This window comes from Pteropus vampyrus, unplaced genomic scaffold (genome assembly GCF_000151845.1).
Source record: "Pteropus vampyrus isolate Shadow unplaced genomic scaffold, Pvam_2.0 Scaffold1, whole genome shotgun sequence".
NCBI classification, from domain to species: Eukaryota; Metazoa; Chordata; class Mammalia; order Chiroptera; family Pteropodidae; genus Pteropus; species Pteropus vampyrus.
Window position 1 is genome coordinate 17,038,887 of NW_011888782.1, and position 7,753 is coordinate 17,046,639.

Below are 7,753 nucleotides of genomic sequence, written 5' to 3' on the forward strand. Positions count from 1 at the left end.
CATTTTCCATTTTCCATTACAAGATTGAAATTGTTTCATCATGATTTATTATTAATCATTTATTACTAATTGTATTTCCTTTTCTGTGAGTTATCTTTTTTCATGTTGCCCCATATTGGAATCTTTTTTTCTTATAATTTTATATAAACCATTTATGTTTTACAGATGTTCACTCATCATATAATTATGAGGTCCTATCTGTATGATGCTGTTTTAGGTGCTAGATATAGTATTTGACAATCAGGCAAAAATCTTAGTACTCATTTAGCTTATATTCTAAAATGTGAGATAGAAAAGAAATAAGAAAATAGAATATTTACTATTTTAGATATTAAAAATGCTAAGGAGAAAGAAAAGCAGAATGGGGATTGATAGGATATGTCAGAGGGGGTTGAAAATTTCATTTGGATAACAATGGAAGTCCTAATTGGGAAACTAATTTTTTGGCAAAAACTTGAGACTGAGAGAATTTCCTGTACATATCTGAAAGAAGAATATTTGAAACAGGAAATGCCAAATGCAAAGGACTGAGGTGGCAACATGCCTGGCATCTTTGAAGCAAAAGCTGGAGGGGAGAAAGGGGAAGATAGTAGGAAATGAGGTTAGAATATTAAGGGTAGATCATATGGTGTCTTAAAGTCATAATAAGGGCACTGACTTTTGTATACGTATAACAGTTTCATTTAGATATAATTCACATACCATAAAATTTACCTTAAATTTTTATAAAATTTATTTTTCAATTACAATTGTAAAATTTGCCTTTTTTAAAAATGTACAATTCAGTGAGTTTTTAATATATTCACATATTTTGCAACAGTTGTCACAATTTTAGAATATTTTTTTCACTCTCAAAAGATACCCCATACCCGTAAGCAGTCACTTACCATTTTCTCAGCCACAGCCCTAGGTAGCCATTAATCTACTTTCTGTCTTTATAGATTTGCTTATTCTGGATATCTCCTCTAAATGGAAAAATATCTTTTTTTTGTTAATGGCTTCTTTCATTTACCATAATGTTTTCAAGATTTATCCATAATGTAACATGTACTAGTACTTAATTCCTTTTTACAGCTAAATAATATGCCATTGTATGGATATGCTACATTTTGTTTATCCATTCATCAGTGGATGGACATTTGGATTGTTTACATCTTTTGGCTATTATGTACAAGTTTTTGTGTCCATATATGTTTACATTTCTCTTGCCCTATACTTGTTTGGGGAACTGTTTTCCAAAGTGGCTACACTGTTTTACATTCCCACTAGCAAGGTATAAGGGTTCCAATTTCTTGACATCTTTGCTAACATTTGTTATCTTTCTGTTTATACAGCCTTACTAGTGGATGCAAAGTTGTATATCATTGGAGTTTTCATGGCTAATATTGTTCAACATTTTTTCTTGTGCTTATTAGTTGTTCGTATCTCTTCTTTGACGAAATGTCTGTTCAGCTTTTTCTTCTATTTTAAGTTTGGTTGTCTTCTAATTGAGTGGTAAGACTTATTATCATTCTGTATATAAGTCCCTTATCAGATATATGAATTGCAAATATTTTCTCCCATTCCGTGGGTATCTTTTTATTTTCTTGATAATATCCTTTGAAGTACAAAAATTTTTAGTTTTTACAGAATCCAAATATCTATTTTTTTTCTTTCGTTGCTCGTGTTTTTGTGATAAATAAGAAGGCGTTGCCTAATCTAAGATTACATGCGAGAACTCACAATGTCATAAATTCTGGCCAGGATTAATTTGAATATGCTGCACTATACTGTCTGTCACCTGCTGGCATGATCTATTACCCTAATACTGCAGTTTTCAAAGTGTGGAATGTAGAGGGAACCAGAGATGCTTTGAGGGTGTTTGCAAGTTCAAAACTATTTTCATAATATTAAGATGTTACTCGCCTTTTAAAATTTACTGCTTTGATATCTGAACTACTGGTACAAAAGCAATGACAGATAAAACCACTGGCATCATCATTTATATATGATTATATAGCCTCTGGGAAATTTCATTGTACAGTCTTTAGAGAGAGAAAAGTTAAAATTATTTAACTTAACATTATTATTAATAGTATTACAAAACTAGTTTTGACCCTGTGGATCCCTTGAAAGAATATTGGAGCCCTAGTACCACACTTTGAGAACCACTATACTGCCAAACTATACTGCCGAAGAATTATTTGAAGTGCACTTTAAATTTTTACCAGTATCTCTTACCTGTTAATGAATCTTTGATCTAACCTAATATTAATATTTAACTTAATTTAATTTTCATATATGACTTCCAGTTTATTTTAAATTAGTACATCGTATCTGTTTTCAACTTTTTAATTCTAAACTCAGTGATGAAAAGGCTGCACATGTATATAATCAGACTGTGACTCTTAAAATAACTGAAACATTAAATTCTAGCTTGGGTGTAAGAAAAATAGTAAAGATCTGCCCTACGACATAACAATTGGGTAATATCTTTATCACAAAACTAATTTTGTGAATTTCTGTAGATTTTACCTTACGGTAAGATTTTCTCCCCAAATATTCTAAGCTCTGCAGTAATAAACTGATTGCTAAACCAGAACATGTGGGGGAGTAATATTGTTGATCATTTTGAGCACATTCATCTGTAAGAATTCTGAAACTTAGCTCTCAGTTTCATGAGAAGGAATACATTTTCAGATGCAAATTTTCTAGTATTTAAGAATATTAATATTCGTTGGATCTTCCAGATTAATTCTGAACTTCTGAATTTAAATGTTAAATGTAAAATAAGATTGAACTGAAAAGCCGATTACGTTACTTCACAGCATATGACCCACGAAAGGCCCTAGTATGCAGATGATGATGTGACAGTGAGTTTGGAGTGGCACACAACTTTAGAGGCAATAGAAGCACCAAACAGAAACTCTTTAGAGAAGCTGAAAGAAGTTAAAGCATTAAAAATAATATTAACAGGTGAGTTTAAATACTAAAACTTCAATTTGGTTATTTCTTTATTTGTAAAACCTACTTACTTATAGATTTTGCTCATGAATAAATGATGTAAATTACACTCAAAGTGGAAAGTGGAAAATGCATTTCTTTGTTTCACTCTCATGATTCTAAAATCAGTTTTGTATATTAAAATGTTTAATGTGGCTTGACTGACAGTTTTGACCAAATGATCCTACTTCTTAATTATATGCAAGAGTGATCCTTTCCCAGCACTTAGTAATTGATCACAACACCTCTTCTTTTTCTCCTTAAATAAACCAAAAGATTTAAATAAACACATCTTGGAACTGCTAACAATGTGTGCGTGTTTAAAGTAAAACAAGCCCAGTTTCAAAAAAGGTATGAAAGAGCAGAGCTTTTACGATCAAGACATACTGTTGTTACCATGAATGCACTTTATCACGTGAGCTTATTACATCAGGGCATTGTGTAAGTGTGAGTGTTGCCCATGTAATAATTTTTGCACCCAAAAATATATGTATAAAGGCACACACGTGCACACACACACACATACACATTCTTGTTTGATAACATCTTCACAGTATCATTCTGTGTTTCATTATACAAAGTTTAAATAGTTCAGAAAAGAGCAAAGTCAATTGTTTCTGCGTGACATTTTTAAGTACTATTGATAATATATGAGAAATATTTTTTTGATTAAAAATACATTTATTTCATAATAGATATCACTTCTTATCTTGGGATGTTCCCAAGTATTATGGCATGGAAGAACCATGGTGGCAATGTGGATATAAGGTAAATGCTCAGTCTTTCCTATTTCATTTCTTTCTCCACATTGACTTCTGTCACTTAGGGAGGCTTAGTACATCCCAGCCCTTAGCCCTGTGGTGCTGATATTTAAGCAGATTCTGAGTGTTGATGTGGGAGTGTCAGGGAAATGGTAGGGCTGGAGGAGGAGGCTGGGGGAGAGGGGAGGAGAGACAGCATTAAGGGGTGGGAGGGTCAGTGTTTGACATCTGGGAACACTGAGCAGGCAGTAGGCCTAAGAGGATAAGGCCCAGGGTTTTCTCCCACTGCTTCTGGGAGAAAGCAGTTCAAGGCCCTATTATTTGGCTCATCATGGCTCCCTCATTTTCTGACAGAATTTTCTCCTTCTCCTTTTCCTCTAGACCAAAAAAAGATGGCAGCAACAGAGCCTGGTGCACCTCTGCAGTCTGTCTTGCAGTCTCCACAGCCACCACCTGCTTCTGTGGGTCCTACCCAAGGATTCTGAGAGCTGCAGGACTATTTTTTTTCTAACTTCCTTCCTCGTGGTGACTTGTCGTGTCACCTTCTTGAGGGCTGTGGTAACTATTTCTCTCTAGTAAAAGTACTGTGATGTTCTTTTCTCTACTGCCTCTATCACATATACAATAAAAAATGTGCTCCTCAGATACACAGACTTATATTTGTGTATTTTTGGTCTCTAACTGCGTTTAACAAGGAATGGCTAGAATCCTGGGTTAAAGAGGGAAGAAGAACCTCAGCCAGGACTGACTTAAAGGTACGAAGTCGGAGTTGAAGGGAACTGGTTACTCCAGACAGGATCTGGTGGACTGTCTGTGTGTTGGGAGGAGGATGGGAGTGCGCAGAGTAAATCTGCTGAGGGGTTGTAACGTTTGGGTGATGGAACGTGTTGGTATCTCGCAGTATGATAGGGACTCCTTGGACTCGTTCCATGGAGACTCTGCTGCCCATCAACGGTCTCCCATACTTTCTAATACTGCTTCCCAGGGTCAAACAACTGCAATTTCACCGATAGCGCCACAATCTGGGAGTAGGGCAATATTTTCGGGGCTTCTTAGTAATGTAAAAAAGTCATTGAAATTGGCCTCCATGGTTGAGGAATAAGTCAATAAACCCGTAAATCGACTTGTTACATATATGTTTCCATTAACTGGGTGCAGCAAGGATCAAGAGGCAGGAGCGTTTCCCCGGCTCTACTCCAGTCTTTGGCAGTTTTTATTGTGGGAATTTGAGGAAAGGAATGAACGATGTTCTGAGATCAAGTGCAGATCATCCAGACTCTCCCATGCAGAAGTGAGGGCAATGGGACGAGGAGCTCTACTGCTGGGAGCCGCTGTAGGTGTATCGCATCTCCTGCTCCCGGTGTTGAGCCAGTAAGGGGGCAGTGAGCCGTGACTGGCTGCCTTGCTTGCTCCGCCTGACAAATTCAAGACGGCCTCATATGCTTCCTTGGCTCTGAGAGGCTGATTGGCTCACGTCTCTCCACGTGCCACTCAGACACGGCCCTCGTGAGCCGAGCCGAGGATGCAGCGAAGCCTTTCAGTCTTTTCCCACTGGCCGCTGTGTTTTCTCTTACTTTCTCCTGGCTAGGCCGCTACTGGGTTTTGTGTAGGGGGAGGGGTGGTGGAGATGGGGTTCAGGGTTCAGAGGGAGGGCCCGGCCCCACTCTCCTCAGAGCACCAGGGTGCACCCAGAAAAGTATCTTGTGGCGGGGCATAGAAATACCCCCTGGCCAACTACCCGGGGCAGTGAGTCTCTAACTGTAACTTGGGGACAGGCTGGGTGGGATGTGGTTGTAGGGGTCAGGTCTCTTCTGGTGTCAAAGGGTGGCGCCCAAGAGGACTAAGATATTTAATCAACCATCAATCTCCTAGAAGTGATTGAATTTGTTCTTTGATGAACACTATTCTCCTCTTGACTTCATACTGATCATTTCAGAGTTTGAGAAAAGGTACTTCTGTGTGTTATATATAGTTCTTGGATGCTGTATGGAAATGAGCTGGTGTCTTTTATCGTCGCCTGATTGGACGGAAGAATTATCAGGATTAAATCCGAAGAAGGGGTGCTGCAGACAGGCTAAGCTAGCCCTGGTGTGCTTGAAGGAAAAGAAGACTGGCCTTTGGGTCAAAAGAAAACTATCAGGAGCTTAGAAGAAGCGGGTCTTCCTAAGGGCTAACTCCCAGGGGAGGGCTGAGATGCATCCACATTACTGTGCTCAAGGTAGAGATAACATGCGATTTGAAAGAAGAGGATTGATGAGATTATGGTTTTTCTTATTTCAAAGAATGCTGATGACAATGACGACTTCAGCCTATGTCTGATTTCAATTACCATTAGTATCCAGCCCTGATCTACCACACTGAACATGGCCATCTGCAAACAGGTTGCCTGCCCTCGCTCTATTCCTTGCCTCTGACCCCACTGTTTCCCTTGCCTTGCCAATCAGTCCTTACCTCATGTCATCTTCATCTGGCAAATATGCTTGGCAAGTATCAACTATTCTCAGGGGCCTTTCCTCATTCCAACAAACTAGAGCTAGGTACGATTTTTGTTTTGTTATAGAATTGTGCTCAAGTCTCACTTATTCAATATTACACTTTATAAAATCTCTTTATTTTACTACATAATTCTGTGTAGTAAAGACATGAGATAGGTATGACAGAGTAGAATATATAAAATATTGTCTCATCCACTGGACTGGTACCTTGAAATGCTCACACTTCATCTCGAATCCCCATTGTCCAGTACGTAGAGATGTGCAGGAAATCTTGTTAAATCATTGGATGAATTTTCATGTAGGAGACTAGGTCATAACTTAAATTCCTAGGAAGAAATCTCTTGGTAGAAGGATATGAACAGTTCAACTTTGAAACATATACTGTGGAATTGTCCTGCTAAGAGATTGTTTCAATTTATATTCCAAAACAGAATTTCTCTGAGACAACATAATGTTCCAACAAGCAGCTTTAACTTAATTTACATTGTTGTGATCATGGAGTTATGCCATGCTTTGTTACAGTTGATATGTAACCATTTTTATTTATCACTACCCAGTCTTCATAAATAATTTCCACGCCTGTATAAATGGGTCATACAGTGTTTCAGTTTGCTTAGCTGTTCCCATATTGTAGAATTGCGTTTGTTATTGTTCTTTCAGTACTGCACATAAATTAACCAGTGATCACCTTTATACATCGAGGTGTGTGTGTCGAGGTGTGTGTTTGCGTGCGTGTGTGTGTGTGTGTGTGTGTGTGTGTGTGTGTAGGAGAAACAAACTAATTGTGGGTTTACCAGATCATTTTGCAACTCGATATATATCATCAGTGTGATTACTCTTTTACCTCTTAAAATATTTTGGAATATGATGGGGTAAAATAGTATCTCAGGTTAATTTTTTGCTTTTTTTTGATTACTAGAAATAATGAGTGTTATTTTATGTTCATTTATTACTTATTGTATTTTCTATTTAGTGAACTGTACTTTTTATATATTCTTGTCTACTACTGAAGTCTTAAGTGTCTTTGTTATTTCATATAAGTAATCTAAGATAGTCAGGAAATAATTTTTGAATATTTGCCATGTGTGTAACATTGTTTTAGGTGCTGAGATGTCTTTAGTAATAAAAAAAGAAAAATCCTTGAACTCATGGAATCTAAGTTTTAATGTGTGAGACAGAAAATAAATAAAAAAAAATTCAGTCTTTTTTTGGTAGTGATAACTATTTTTGAATTGAGATACTTTTATTCTTTATGTGATTTTCTTCTATTTAAAAAATTATATTTTATCCTTTTAGATTTTTCCCTTAAATTTTAAACTACAAAATTAACAAATAAAATCTTAATATAAGACTTCAATGTGGAACACTTCAGTTCTGATCACGCTCCTGTTTGTTTTACATTTTATTATCAACAGTATTTAACGATGTTCTGAGATCAAGTGCAGATCATCCAGACTCTCCCATGCAGAAGTGAGGGCAATGGGACGAGGAGCTCTACTGCTGGGAGCCGCTGTA